The 17,033-nt window shown below is 38.6% G+C and overlaps 1 protein-coding gene across 5 annotated transcripts in view; it reads right to left on the bottom strand.

The window, feature by feature from the left end:
* The window catches only part of nlgn1 (neuroligin 1), a 290,054-nt gene that overhangs the window by 170,937 nt on the left and 102,084 nt on the right, over nucleotides 1–17,033 (bottom strand). The gene's annotated exons all lie outside the window — the stretch shown is intronic.

A 17,033-nucleotide genomic window follows, 5' to 3' on the forward strand; every position in this document is an offset into this window, starting at 1 on the left:
CACATTGACAAGCGGACTGGGCAAACATTACCACAATGTCCACTTTATTTAATGTTGGAATTTACTCTGCACGAGTTCATTTAAGAAGTTAAAGACCAAAAAAAGAGGGACTTTAAAAAAGAGGCAAAAAATGTTACTTTTCTGTTGAAAATGAAGACTGAACTAAAGATAAACGTCTCAAGATCATAAACTTTAAAACATTGCATAAAGTAGCATAAATTACACACATCAGATATTGTGGTAACAACTGAATTGATCAGAATAGAAGAGAAAAAAAAAACAAAGACTGTAAAAGAAGCAGAGGGTTTTTTTTAAGAGCAGAGCACTCTAGAGAATCATGTGACAACTTCCCCAAATGCATTTTAAAAGTGATTTGATGTCACAACACACACAAACAGCTGACATCATCAAACATCAGACCCCCCCCCCCCCCCCAAAAAAAAATATATTTTTTGAGTGATTATTGGGTTATTCTTTATCCATTTATTTTCATGCTTTTGTCAAGGCATGCTATAAATCATAAAGCATGAATAAGCACACATAGTAATCTTCATAATACAATTTAGAATAATCAGTTTTATTTAAAGGAAACAAACTGAACAATAACACAATAATGACTTTGCTCTGGCATAATAATATTGAGATTAATTATGTGTATGTTTGTTTAATCAATACAAGAAAAAAAGTAAAGTATGAAAGCATCTGACACTTTGATCAGATACAATAAGGGTACTGAATTAAACTTTTTTTTTTTCAATTTTTTTTCAGTAGATTCTTTAAATACTCTAAACATTTTTTTTTGTTCAACCTGAGTGTTTGTGTAGTGTTTAAGTTTATCAGGCAATTGTCTGTCAAGGGAAGTGGTTAGATGCTTCTCCATAAAAACAACAGTTTGTCATTTTAATAACAGTATTGTTTACATACACAGAGAAAAAAACGCATGCTAGCTTAAAGTATTCACACACCTACAAACAAACACACACACAAATACAAACGTAGAGAGGAAAAAATATACATATATATTCCAAACAAATCAGAAACATGCAGTCTTAACAAAAAATAACATAAGCTGTCAAGGTGCATGACACATAGAATAGCATCGGTAGCATACTGGTCCTCCCCCAACCCACCACACACACACACACACACACATCCACCCACATACAGTTGCGCACACATGCAATGGCATTGACAACATGTGAGCCCGTTGTGCCTCAAAGTGCCATCAGTAGATGAGGAAATCACCACTTCAGTCCTTTACTCTATCTTAATTGACCACAGCAGCAAATAGCCGGCACTTTTATGCAAATATACTTCAATTCCGTTTTTAAAAACTGATCTAGCAGTTTATTCTATTTATAAGGTCAACGCTAATAAATGGCTCATATTAAACTAGAAATGTCAATAAATGAGTTGTTGTTAATGTTTATGAAATAGACCATAATGGGAGTTGACTGACTTAAATGGTTAAGATGGTTCTAGCCAGTAACTCATATCCAAGAGTAATAATTCCTCCATCATAATATCTTGGTGGTTTATTTTAAGCTCACTGATTTCTTTCCAATGACTTTAAAAAGGAAGCTGGTTTACTGCATATCAGTGTGTCCTGCAGCAGTCTCCCAGCTCTCTTTTGTGAATATGACAAGCAATTTGATAAGGGAGAGCTGACTCGTGCTTTCAATGTGCTGAATAAGCACCGAGACACCAAGTCGCTTCTTAGGAAATGGGAAATGTCTAAGAAAGAGAAAGCAGCCGCTGTCTAGGGATGTGTCACCTGTTTATAGAGTATGCCGCATAGAGAGATCACTGACAAAACAATACATAAAGGTTGTGAGAAAATCTGTGTTAACCTTTCAGCATACACGACGCTGAGTGATATATGTCTCCATGCTAATACCTGAATATACAGCAAGCCTACAGTTACTTTTCAAACTGTTGCATCTACAATTTAAATGCATGTTCGGACAGACAAGTACACAATTAGTTTTTATATATAGATAGATATAAAATTAGCAAAACAAAGTGGTGTGTTTATATGTTTTTGACTGAAAAATATCCAAACTACAAGAGGACATTTAAATTTAAAATGCTGTTTTATCTGTGTTATTTTTATGTATAGGATGTAGAAGCCTAACTTCCAGATCTAGTCTAGTCTTAAGTCTCCATGAACCAAAGCAACTATCCATTTTAGAATGTTAAAATACTTGCACAACTGCAAAACTTGCAAAACTGGCACAGTACACTGAATATACTAAATACGTCTCAACACCATCCACATGAAATGAGTATCATCGAAAGACAATAAGTAAATAAATAAAAACATTAAAAAGCTGTGAGCAACTGGAAAACCTATGAGAATTAAAAATGACAAAAACAATGTGACTGCTCTCTGGATTGCACATGTGCTGCTTTTATAGGAGCACCTTTTCTGACTTAGGGTTAGTTGGGATCAGAGCAAGACAGCTGCATGACATGTCATATCACACACACACACATGTGGAGAGAGAGAAAACGAGAGAGACATCATTCAACAATCATGTGCCAATTCTGAACGTCGCTGTGACAAGAATGTCCTGACACCGACCTGTCCTCACCTGCTATTTTGAACCAGTGTATGCGTGCTTTTATATGTGTGTGGGTAACTGAAGCAGAGATACTGGTGAAGTCTCAGCTGGCATCAGCTCTGATCAGTGATTAGGAACGTGACACTTCAAACATTTTTCAGATAACCTTTGTTTTAATCCCTACCATAGATAATAACCAACCAAATATACTGTACTTCTATTGTAACCCATGAAGTCATTTATAATCCATTTTAAAACCAATAAAAAGAAAGGAATGTAGAAATCTGGTGCCCTTTTAGTCTGCTGTGTGGGTGCTGACAGGTCTGTGGAGTCGCAGCAAATTGGAATTCACGCATACATCCACGCAGAGTCTTTCTTTCATCTTCTGATAACAAAATTTGCATCACCTTTGTCCAAGCAGACTTTTGCATCTTGTATATGGCAAAGGAAACTATAACACTGGCGTAACGTGTGATTAGCCATTGGAGCAGTGCAGCAAAGCCGTAGTTAAAAGAGTTAATGACACCTACCAGTATCCTACCAGTTGGTTGAAGCTGCCAATTACTGGCAATATAAGATAGATAACAACCGATGGTGATTCAATGGGATAAGAGCATTCAAAATAGGTTATCTTTTTCTACAGTGTGTAGCTACTTCTTATCACTTCACCTTTACTGCTGCATGCTAACAAATTGCTGTTCTCTTATATCTGCACTATACCCCCCCTTTGTTTTTCGAACAAGAGCACAGATTGGTAGACTAACAGGATGATTTGTAAATGTGAAAGAGGTGTAATTCAGAGGGAAAGAGCTTAATTGCTTTAAACAGGACCTCAGTAAACACACTGAAAGAAGTTTGAAGATAGAAGTTGAAATTTAGAAATTTGGTACTCGCTAGTTCTGCAGAGAAAACCGGTGTTAGGGCAAAGATGAATTATCTGAATTATCTGCTCTATGAATTATCTGAAATATGCAATCAGTTACCATTTGATTAGGTAAATTAGTGCAGACTGTTATCCAACCCAGCAGCTCACTATAATACCTTTACAATGAAGTTCGTCTGACTTTGTTTAGGAAGTCTTGTGTCTTATGGCCTCAGCATGTTTTAAATCATTATATTCACAGATATGTGCAGTTAACTTGGTCAGTGGGTCGTTAATAATTAGCACTTATCAAATTAAAGCTAGAGAAATACCCAAGGTCCCTCTGTTATATTCTTATGGTTCCTGTAATTCTTTTAGGTATGAAAGGGACACTGAGTGTCCTTTTCATACCTAAAAGGACCCCGTACAGCACATTTCATTTTTCTTTTACTCTTCATCATTCAGTGGAGCAAAATATTACACTTTGATTTTCAGTCTCTCAGTCTACATCCTCTGCCTTTCTCTGACGTTTGCGGTGTCTTTTTCTCTGTGTCCATCGTTTTCCCTTCTATCCTCATATCTCCCTGCTTCCACCAACAGCATTGATTGGAGACTGATGAAGAGGAGTTTCACGCTCTCTGACACTGCAACAATCCATGACTCAAAAAGCCAGCTGGGAAGCAAGAATGATAGATACACACACACACACACACACACACACACACACACACACACACACTAAACCCTCAGGCTTTCCCCTCTTCTGGATGAGGTAATTATTGTGAGGAGAGTCCATGCATCGATTGCACATTCTGCACAAGAGCTATCCACACATACATATATTGCTCTCTGTATGCATCAGTCAAGGCCTCTACTGGCATAGAAACACACTAGCATAATCAATCACCGATGCACATTAAAAAGGGGATCTAACAGAGCTCGCTGCTCAATGAGCCAAATAGGTAATCTACAACTGACCTTGGATAAAATCCCCACAGGCTGTAAACTATAAATACAGAATCCATCCCCAAGGTAGAACTGGGACTTTAATGCACTTCAACAAACTCTCTGATGAGGAGAATCACTCGGGAAGCATGAAAATAAGCAGAATGTGTAAAACCTCAGAGAGGTGTGTTAGAGATATGTTAGAACTGTGTCATACAATCAGTGTTGGGACTAACGTGTTATTAAGTAACGCGTTACAGTAACTACGTTATTATTGTGGTAACGAGCACGGTAACTAGTTATTATGCCAAAATCAGGAACGCGTTAGTCGTTACTGGGATTTAGATAGGCTCGTTATTCGTTACTTCGTGTGGTGGCTATCGCGGAGCTTCCACAGATTCAGTAACATTAGCAAGTGGTGGAGGCCAGCAGGTGGAGGAGAAGGAAAAGAGACCCGAGGCGGCCGCCGGTCCACGTGTGAACTGAACTTCAGGTAAGAAGTTATGACCTGCAGTCTATCTGGGTCAGATATAAACCAAGTTTAGGTGGAGTTTATTTTCGTTATTCTGACTTTTTCCGTACTGCGTACTAGCTAGCATGATGGAATTTCTATACAGCTGGGTGGGTGCTATGAAGTTAATGATGTTGAACTTTATTTTGTTAAGTTATTAGAGTTGCCAACCGTCCCGTCTGGTATTCAGAGAAAATATTACGCATTTCTTATTGAGGTGAAAAGGAACAGTTTGTCCCGTAATTCAGCTACATTGAAAAAGGCACAAAGCTGGAGTTATTCTGTCTTTACGCTGCACAGCTGCCTCTTCTTCTTTCATTCTCCCACCTCCCTCTCCTGTTTCTACTTCAATCATGAAAACTGATCAATGATCAGCTGATCGGCTCTCTTGTTTGTTTATCGCCCACTTTGCGCCAGAAAGAGGAAACCAGCCGATGTCGCGTTAAACAACAGCAGCACGTTTAAGCTTGATCAGCTGTTGTTAGAATTTATTTAATATTAATTTCTAGTATCAGCTGATGTTTGCTGGAGCCGCAGCTGCAAAAAAGCTGCTGGTCATGATGTCGGTTTGGTTATCTGGTGAGAGGGAAACATGAAGATGAAACCAGGAGATGTCCTTACTGAATCTTCAGAGCTGAACAGGTGATGGAGAAACAGGTTTACCTTTTAGGTGACATGAATGAGTTAAAGGGAAGTTATGAACTGTTTCTGAGAGACAGATAACCCCAGGATCCTTTTTAGGTAGCTGACAGCTGGTAACTGTGCAGGTGCGGATCTAGCAAAGTTTTGCCAGGGGGGCCAGGTAGAGCATTAACAGGGAGAGGTGGGCACAAAGAAATACTTTTCTTTCTTATTCTCATTTAAAATGTCTAGCTTTTAAAAAATAATTATCTGAATCTTGCAACAAACGATTGATAGATTGATGCATATATACCATCAAAACAGTGAACATCACTGTCACAACAGCGTTTGTTTTCATTCAAAGGCTTTATGATTTTTCCTATAATGGCGGGCCAGTCTCTAGTCAAAATGCCCAGGCCGATTTTTTGTCCCAGTCCAGCCCTGTATGCAGCTCATCTGCAGTCTGGTGTTACCTACATCTTCCTATTCAGAAGGCAGAATTTCCGAGTTCTGAGTACAATCAAAGCACCACGACTGCAGTTTTGGTGTTGGATGTAAAAAGCGCACATGACGCTGTGACGTAGGCTAGAATCATGGCAGCAGTCAATGACGGTCCAGGCGTGGGATTTCTCTCGTGGAAATATGCACATTATCTTTTCCTTTCTATTGGTAGGTGGCACAGTGCACTTGTGGCAAGTAAGCCAGCTAGAAGACTGGCAAAGTTATGGAAGCAAGACATTAACAAGAGAATTCTGAGTAAAACCAAAGTTACTTTCCCTAGTAACTAGTTACTTTGAAAGTAACGAGTAACTTGAAGTAACTGAGTTACTTTTAATAGAAGTAACTAGTAATGTAACTAAGTTTCTATTTTAAAGTAACTTACCCAACACTGCATACAATGAGCCTGATGTCCAAAAAATTTTTTTGGGTTTCTACCCGTTTCTTCTCAAGAGCTAATATTAAAGCCTGCAGTCCTTTTTTATGTGAACTGAATTTATTTATTTATTTATTTTCATCATTGGATTATTGTAGTCTTATGTTTAAAATGATGTGTTATGGAAATAACATAGATGTACAGAACTTTAAAATAAAATTTAAGACATTTGAGAGGTTTCTAGACTTTTCTCCATGACCTACCATGTTAAGCGGGATAACTCATGTTATCCCGCTATATTGAAACTGTGTATTAACTTGTCTGTGAAGGTTCTCAGTCATTCAGGTCATTGTAATCTATGGAGCTTGGAAAGAAAAGCGTATGGATTTCTTTGATTTGCTTGAAGACGTTTCACCTCTCATCTGAGAAGCTTCTTCAGTTCTAGGATCAAATGGTGGAGAGTCCCAGATTTAAGCCCTGTGGGAGTATCCCCCCATGAGGGACAATGGACCCTCTAATGATCCTCTACATCAGACCTTCCCAAAGTGTGGGGCCCGCCCCCTAGGGGGGGCGCAGAGCCATTGCAGGGGGGGGCGCGGAATGAAAAGGGGGGGGGGGGGAAACACAAAACACTTGGACACTGCTAGCACGGGGCGCCCACAGAAACGCAAAGCAGGAGATGAAGCATCGCTGAATATGTTTCCAAACCAACTTCATTCTAAGCCAAAGACTAGAAAATATGGTGAAGCATATCTTCCCTTTGGCTTCACCTGCACAAGTGCCGAGGTAGGTCTCCCTGCAGAATTGGTTTTACCTTCGTAGGGAGCAGCGCTGGGCTGTTTAAATCACGGACAAACAGGATCCCACAGTTGTTTATGTTTTTAAACCCATTTTGCACAGAGAGGCATTTTTTGAAAAATGTATTGATGCAATGTTGAACATTATTACACATGAAAAAAAAACTACACGTGAGGCCTCTGCCTTTCTAAAGGGAGGGACAGTAATTGCGTGTGTACGTGTAAGCGTGTAAAACCTGAAGATTAACAGTATTTTGTCTCTATCTGCCATTCTGCAATTCATCTCATGTAAACAATAACGTGGTGCACAGCGTGACGTGAAAAAAGGCACATACCTTTGACATTGCGTGATGAACACGTAAACGCAAAAAAGGAGTTTTAAAAAATCTCCGTTCTCGGTGATTCGAAATGCCGTTTACGTGTGGATGAAACAACTGCGTTTTCAAAAATACCCATGTAGGTGTGGACGCAGCGTAAAAGAGTTAGTAGTTTATTTTATTACTACCTGTCATTTATTGCAGATTACTTGTATTTGCTTAATTGTTTACTAAATGTTTGAGGTGTGAAATAAACCCCAATGGAACAAAATATGGGTGTGCGCGGTTGGAGGATGTGTTTGTGCGTGTGCGGTGCGTGTGCGGTGCGTGTGCGTGAGCGCGTGCACGCGCGAGAAGGGGCGCGAACATTTTTCTTGTAAAATAAGGGGGGCCCAGCAAAAAAAGTTTGGGAACCATTGCTCTACATAATCACACAAGCCGAGGTGTTAAAACGGGTGTAGGTCACAATCAGCCAAGGTTTCGGGGGAGCTCATTGTGAAACCTAGCCCCACCCTGAGGTCAGATGGCCCAGGATGTGAGTGGTGGGCATTAAGGCATCTGGGAAGCGATCTCAAAACGGGATTATAGATGGCAGAAAGTTGATGTCGTAAGCCACCACCTCTGTTCAAAATGGTCACTCACAGTGGACATAAATGGCTTCTTTTACTCCTCTTTCAAACCTCTTTCAAATCTGTCTTCTCTGTCCAAAATATGACATCCTCGAAAGAGTGACCTTTGTCCTTTAGATGGAGATGGACTGCCAAGTCTTGTCCCGTGGAGGTGGCTCTTCTATGTTGCGCCATGCGTTTATGAAGTGGCTGTTTGGTCTCTCGAATTTAGAGGTCTGGGCATTTCTTTACTACACTGTACAGCATATACTACATTATTAAGTTTGTGTTTTGGAAGTTTTGTCTTTGGGATGAACCAGTTTCTGTCTGAGTGTCCTGCTGCTGAAGTAAACTGGGATGTTGTGAGCAACCATCTTTGAACAGAGTCAGGGGTTTACGACACCAACTGTCTGCCATCCATAATCCAGTTTTAAGATCCCTTCCCCTTCCCTTAACGCCCACTCACATCCTGGGCCATCTGACCTCAGGAAATCACATGATAGGATGGGGTTAGGTTTCACAATGAGCTCACCCGAAACCTTGGCTGATTGTGACCTACACCCGTTTTAACACCTTGTGATTAGGTAGAGGATCATTAGGGGGTCCATTCTCCCTTGTGGGGGGATACGCCCACAGGGCTTAAATCTGGGACTCTCCACCATTTGACCTTAGAACTGAAGAAGTTTCTCAGATGAGAGGTGAAACGTCTGCAAGCAACTTAAAGAAGTCCAGACGCTTTTCTTTCCAAGCTCCATAGACTGTCTATTAACTTCATAGACGTACAGGATCATGATACCATTACCTCCCACATTATCATTTTATTATTAGCCATAACCGCTAGCTGCTAACTTAATGATAACAGAAGACTGATGCGGGTAATTACTAACGTTTCAGCACCTAATGTTAACATGCACAGTGCAATAGCTGGGTTAATGTTTATAACTGGTTAATATTGCAGTGTTGTTGAAATATTAACACTGTTATAATGATTGTTGCATTCCAACAATCAGTCACCATTGGTATCTTTGAACCAAAGACGAAAGACTTTCGTCATTCCTCAGTCAAATACTTTAATGATAACCAATAAAAACTGGCGCTTATCTTACATTCTGTTATCCTTTTCTCAATGTACATCAGCTTGTTCTATAAAAGTGTCCATACATTTGAAGTGTTTGGGCTTTGAAATATATATACTTTACTTATAATGAGAGAAAAAAGAAGCTATCCATCAAAACAGTTGTGCATCAGAGAACAGAATAAAGCTGCCATTTATTCAGATGACTGTGAAACATAATGTGTACGAGCTGTCTGGGAAATGACTGAAATATGTCATGAAAATGGGAAAATGTGTCCAAACACAGAAGATCCTAAGATTATGAAAACCTAAAGGGAAGTCTGTTCATGGGGGAAGATGCATTAATATTCCATATCATCATCAGGAACTATGACTGAAGCATATGAAGTAAGATTAGGCAGAAGAGACAGACAGGATTGAAAATCATTTCATGAGTTTTTCAGTTTTCCCTCTACCAGCACAAGTGAAAAAAAAATGGAGCTAATCTTAGACCTATGAAAGATTGTAGTAACAGTAATGTGAATATTAGAAGCAATACCAGTGACAACAAAATAAAAGAAGTCGATGCATTTTGCAAGAAATGCTGATCACTGAAATGCTTGTGTGGATGTGCACAGTTCTGCAGTAATGTGTAGGTGGTACAAGCACCAACTTTTCAAACAACATTCTCCATATTGAGGGTAAATGTGAAATTAAGAAAAAAGCATATGCATATGTAATACCTACCACTAACATATGATAACTGGGTAACTACTTAGTACAGTGGAGGGTATCAGTAACTCTATGCTTCATGTAAGATAATCTAGACCAGTGTTTCCCAACCACTGTGCCACGGCGCGTAGGTGTGCCGTGGAAAATTATCTAGTTCCACCTGATTAGTACTCTAAGCGATCGGCGTGAGTTACGGGCAGAACAGTTAAATTCTCTTTCACTAGAGGGCAATACAGCTACCAGCTCTAATTAAATAGGTTGCCAACTGCCAGTAAAGCAGAAGAAGAAGAAGAAGAAATTACATAATAGTCATGCTGTGAGATGACACAACACGTAATAGCAATAGATAAATATCTGAAAAAAAAAAGTGGTCAATCTGACCTGGGTCCTGGAGAAAATTCTGACCCAGATGAAGGCCATAGCATGAGTAGTGGTCAGAGGAAAGCAAAAAAGGTATGCTGGGGACAAACCAAGCCAATTCTGCCATGCCAGGTGTGCAGGAAAAAATTATCAATATGGTTTTTGTTACATTTTTGTTTGGTGGTGTGCCGTGTGATATTTTTTTTAATGTGAAATATGTGCCGTGGTTTTAAAAGGTTGGAAAAAACACTGATCTCGACGACCCAGGTTATAAAACAAACTACCTTTACTGCAGTAACATTTCTTCTTTATGTCTTAAGACTGGAAACCTTTTCATGGATGTATTTGCCTGTTTTTTATACCTCTCTAGAGAGGGTAGTAATACATGTTGATTGACATTTCCTGAAGACTGAGTCTACTAACAGTAACCGAAACTATTTGCCATTGCAAAACCGACTAATTGAATTTATAGGGGCTTGGTTTATGGCACTTTGAGGGAAGTGGGTCCACAGTTTGTGACTATACACAAATGAGTAATAAAATGCACACATACCTAGTTTTGGTTGTCAACAGTAGAAAAATATGTGCAACTATTTTTACTTGAAATAAACTTGATCACAGAATTGAATTCATACTTACTGCAAATGACACAAGAAGGAACATAAGAGAAGAGAACATGAACTGGTGCCAGTGAACATGAAATTTCGAAGTTGTTAAAACTATTTTTCTAAAATAATTAGAGAAAAGAAAATTTGAAAGAAAAATTGGAAAGACCAGCAATAAAAATCTGGAAAGATCAACTGAGCTGTAACTAGTTACAAAGTAATGTTCTGGAGAACTAAAAGCTTTTCACACTTAAATATCCTTCTCACCTTGACTTGTTTCACACTGCATTTATTTTCTCTTTTTTGTTTTGCTTTCTCCTGTCATTCCTTTTATCTGTTCATATTTCTTGCTCTCCTATCCGTCCCTGCTACTGCTAATTTTTTTGTATTCTTCCACTGTTCTTTCTCCTTCTACTGCTTTCTGATGAAACAAACACCCACGCTGTCAATGTCAGTGAGTCAAAGTCTGGGAGGGGAGGACATGAGCGAAGATGTGTGACTAGTATGCAAACGAGCGAGCAAAAAAAAAAAAAAAAGAACAGCAGAGAAGTAAGAAAAAAAGAGAAGAACAAAAATAAATGTCAGGAGCTCTTAGCTTTAATTTGCACATTTTCTGAGTAATTCATCTGCTAACAGCGCCTGCATTTGCATAAACATGCGTCAATTATCAAATAAAAACTCATTTTTACCAATTGGAGCTTTTGACTTGTGAAATAGGAGGTTATAGAGGTCTTATAGAGAAATATCTGTTAAATGTCCATCAGCATAAGGTGGGACGAAAGCTTTTGGTCATGTTTTAGTCAACAATTAAAGCAGCAGCTCAAACAGAAGTCAGAGGTTTAAAGCAATGGGTTTATTCAAGGGTATTTACACATCTGCTTGTTTTAAACTAGTCTAAGGAGTTTGGAAAGAAAAGCGTCTGGACTTCTTGAAGTCTTCTTTCTTGAAGATGTTTTACCTCTCATCCTTCAAGAAACTTAGACAAGACCAGACGCTTTTCTTTCCAAGCTCCTTAGACTTCGATAACCTGGATGACTGATCTTGTTTTAAAGTTGTTTTCCAGAGAGTGCCTCCCCTTTTCTACTTTGTTAACTGAACACAGGAGAGACCTAGTTGTTATGAAGATTATATCTGTAAATATATTATGAAAAGATTAGTTTGGAATGACAGATTGACATATGTAAAATCATCTCAAGAAAGACTTCATCTTGTGTTTCATAGTATAAAGCCACTTCGATTGTAACTAATGTGTAAACCTGGAAATATTGATAAAGAAGAGCTGGGGTACTCACTAATCAGACTATATGTGACATAATGACAATTCCCAACAAACTTAAAAATCTCTGCATGTGGTTAGTCTTCTTCTTACCTATCGCATAAACATTAAGATGGACTACCTCAGGCTTGCCAGGTTTATTTCTGGACACTCAAATAAGTGAAGCATTAAGTTTGAAGTCAGTCTTGCTTAGAGAGAGTCATGATAAAAAGGAGTAGATTTACTGGACCAAGTATGTAGCTGTAAAGCCTCCATAAACAGGCGGAATCACACAGCAGTGTATGTCCACGCCAGCAGGGACAGCACTAGTATTACTGGATTTGTCAGTCTTGACTCAACCCATTACCAAAAATGGTTGGGAGACTGAACCTCAGCCAACATAGTTGAGTAGTTACTGATGAATCTTACGTATACGATAAAATGTGTCAGAACAGCATGTCTGTCATCAAACGAGACAATGTTTTTGTCTTTCTCTGTTTGTCTCTCTCGTTTTGTTAACTGACTCATTTTGACCCACACTGTCAGCTAATAGGCCAGTGGCCAGTGCATTTATCAGTGAGTCAAGCTGTTTTTGAACTGAGCCTTCTCTCCTCATGCAGTGCGACTTGTCAGCTCTGCTCTGTGTTCACCCACTGCTCTGTGAAATATGCCATGACAGGAACTGCAGAGGTTTTAAACCCGAGTATGCAACCCTACTTACACAAGAAAGAAATATGGATTTTGACTTCAGGCTTTGAGGCAAGGCTCGGGAGAAAAGGTGTTTGTGTAGAACTGCATAAGAAATGGCTCCGGTGATAGAATGTATCGTAATTCAATGGTGATTTAATGGTCTAAAAACATGTATGGCACAGCTTTTATTTTGAGATGACATGACATAAATGACATGCTTCAGTTTATCTTTGGAAAATTCAGCATTATGAGCTTTATGTGTGCTTTAGCTGACCTTTATATCCATGTAAGAGTTTAAAATTTGACATCAATTTCTATGAACTTATTTTTATTTATGTAGAATTCTTTAGAGAATTCCTCCACTGCCACACACACCCCCAAAAAACAAAGTTATTGGCCCACACAGTCACCCACCAAATAGCATGGGAGGCGGGGTACACCTGTATATCACATAGGCTGTCACAACCAATTCAGAATATCCAGTTAACTTAACATACATGTCTAAACCACCGGAGGAAGCTGGAATATCCCGAAAGAACCTGCACATTCACAGTGAGAACATGCAAACTCCAGGAAAATGTATCTGAACCATGAGGTGACCATGCCAACCGCTGTGGCACTGTTCAGATAATCAGAAATATTATTTTAACCAAAGTGTTTTTTGATTGGTCAACATAATAATAATAATAATAATAATAATAATGATAATGGAAAAAATCCAACAGGGGCTGAGAGCTGCATTAAGCCCCTACCTCTTCATAATCACCACCAGACTGAGCTCAGTTTATTATACACCATAAAAGCCAACAACTTTATTTTCTTTAAGGCACCGTTTCAAAGTTGTTTTCTTTTGTAGACAGCGGGCACCAACAATGACATAAAAGATGAAACAGGATGGGATTTAGTAGGAACAAACAGTGCGTGTGCCTTGGCCTACCGAGCTACCGAAGCAGCCAGAAGCCGCATTTGCGTGTTAAAAAGCATCTTCCAAAATGTTTGTTTCCTGCTTTGTGCACACGATGTAAAGGAGACCTTAAAAAGGAAGCAACGTGCTTCATGGGAACAAAACCAATTACTATAAAAGCCACGTACATCGAGCTCCATGGGAATGAACCGCAGCTCAGCTTTCTCACTTTTCTTTATCATCTGTCTCTACAGTATAAAACAAATGAAAATTGAATTAAAACATTTTAAAAGGGTAGATCTATCGTTATTCTCATTCAAGGTAACAAATAACATGCCTTTAAAGTGCCATAAAAACTCAATTCAAGAATTTATAAATAAGGTGTGAACTAGTTTTGTAGGTCAGTGACTGACAATGACGATTTTAGTCCATTAAAGTTTATTATTTAAATACACAAATCACCTTTGGAGTTGCACTGGGAAGGGCATGCAGAGTAAAACTGCCAAATGAAACATAACAAGCAACCCAAAGAAAGGGTTCTACCCTTGTAGAAAGGGAGCAGATGAAAGTACGTAAAGTTGCCTTTTTGTGTCACACGTCAACAAAGTACTCCTTCTAGATTAAAAGTTAAAGCCCTTAAAAGGCATTATTCTTAATATTCTGTAAAATGTATTGATAGGCCCTTGCAAAAAGGACCTGTCACAGGACATGGTATATTTTTTGCATGCTTGATATGAATAATTTCTCAATAAGGAAGCTTTATGTTTCTGCAGCATAGTGCACAATGCAAAGAGTAGGATGCTATTTATTTGTATAGTATAGGTTGTTTGACCGACATGAACTAAGACACACACAGCCACACGTTTTCTCTGCTCGCATCCACTGATGGATACCATCATGTTCAGTTTAGAGAAGTAGCAATATGAAATGTAAATTGCATTTGTTACTCTATCACAAACAGAAACCGAACTGCCACTTTCATGAATAATAAATGTCATAAAATGCCACAAACATGGTTGACTTTTAAACATCTTAAGGCAGGTGTGTGCGTGTGTGAGTGTGTATCTTATCCCTGTGTGCGTCTGATTGGAGAATCTCTCCTGGGGTCATATCTGCTATGGACCAGAGGAGGTAAAAACATCAATGAAAACTGATGTTGAGAAGCTCATTAGTCACAAAAAAGGTTTAACGTTGGCTGTTTAATTATTTACACATCTTGACTGTATAGGGCTGACCCAAGCCAGATTGAATTTCAATACAATTAAAACATTAAAAAAAAAACCACAACCTGGATTGCCATATTAAGTGATAAGAATCTAGATACCATCAAATGAGACAGGCTGGCAGGCTCTACAATAATTATCTTAAACTGATACAGTTTCACATTAGATCATTTCTTTTATAAAACACATATTTAGTTTTTTTAAACATTTAGCAACTTTTTTTTTTTTTTAGCATTTTATAACTTTCTAGATTCATACATGAAAATGTTACATCCTTATGTTAATAACTGTTCTAATACTAGAAACACATTTTTGTTTGAAAATGGAAGCATTTTGTAGTGTTTATAGAATTAGACTATTCTGAACTTTGTCAATGTTGATCATAATATCTGTCAGAAAATATACAAACAAGAATAAATAAAAACCATAGCAATTACTTTTCATTATTTTTTAACTCAACTGTATCTACAATAACAACACGTATATTTATGACTGTTTATGACTGAATTCTGGAGGCAGGACATTTTAACAGAGCTATCGAGCTACACTATTAAAAGCAATTTAAAATCACTGTATTTATTCCATGGTTATTATTAAGTACTTCACCCACAAATAAATTGTGAATTGTCATGTAAGCTAAACTTAATATGTCCCCACTTACAATCAAAATCAAATTGTCTTAGTCTCATCTTCAAGTGAAGTTTCGTCGCTAAAATTAGCTTCTTACAGAAAAGGTCAAGTGTGTCTAATTAGCTCTGTGAGGTTGATGTGACTCTAACTCAGGAACATGACTTCATGGTGCTAATTGCCACTGGCAAATAAAGAGATGCCATATTGACAAGTGGAGAGTTAAGGAGACATGCTGCTATTGGCAGCACAGTAGCATGTCTTTCTGCAGAGCTCTCTACATTTTCCAATTATTGACTGAGAATATTCTTCATCTCAGAATCTTCCTACTTATACACGATTACCAGCAGTGATCAATCACTGATTATTAAATGAAATGTCCATTAAGGCTGAGGGATATTTCCATACTGGGCAGAGGGCCAGAATGTGATGCACAAGGCAGCAAAGGCATCTACGCAGAGACTGAAGAGAGGCCACATCAGGCCATGCTCGTGTTTCATATACATTCACTGATTGTGAAGATCAGACTCTTTCTTTTTCAAAGAAAGCAACTGCTTGAAGTTTTTGTGACTTGACAAGTGTTGACATGTCTGCAACAGGAACAAAGGAGCATACACCCAAACACTTATACAAGTAAACAACCGCCGCTCCCGCATACACACACTGTACATTCATATACTGCAGTATGCAATCATCGCACATTCCAGCAAAAAAAACAACAACAACCTGTTGTCTCAGTCCCACACAGTGATATCACATTCATATCTTTCATTACTCTACCATGATGTGTGACTCACTTGCTCTGCTTCTAATTCAGTCTGTCCCAATAACTCTGTCATTTACACCTATTTTCCCGTAATTAAATTACTCCATGACATATTTAACAAAATGCACATTACCCACCTGTTTGTGGGAAAAGAAAAGAAACTAACAAAAAAACTAATAATTGGAAATGTGATTACTGGACTGGAATAAATTTCCACAATTTTCATATACTGGTAAATCACTTAATATGGCCATTAGAAGTAAAAGTATCTTGTAGGGATGCACCGATACCGATACTGGTATCGGCCTCGATACCACATTTTCTAAAGTACTCGTACTCGTTAAAAGTCCCCCGATACCGGGGACCGATACCACAGTCTGAGACCTGTCTATGTTTGAGCGGCATTTAAGGGGTTAATCACAGGCACCGAGTGCCCGCCCCCAGGCCCCGAGTGTCCGCCCCCAGGCCCTGGCTGCAGCTCAGAGCGGGGAGAAGAGGAGGCGAGACAAGTCAGTAGTGATGTGCGATACCACTGATTTCTTTTCCTTTCCGATACCAAGTAATATTCAGGGTGGTATCGACGATACTGATCCGATACCGATACTTTGTACAAAAATGTATTTTATTTATTGTATCTCAAATTATAGCGTCATAATGATTACAGGACATCAGATTACTTGTTCTTATCACTTAATAATGCAGGGTTCATTATATAGAA

This window comes from Neolamprologus multifasciatus, chromosome 23 (assembly GCF_963576455.1).
Source record: "Neolamprologus multifasciatus chromosome 23, fNeoMul1.2, whole genome shotgun sequence".
Lineage (NCBI taxonomy): Eukaryota > Metazoa > Chordata > Actinopteri > Cichliformes > Cichlidae > Neolamprologus > Neolamprologus multifasciatus.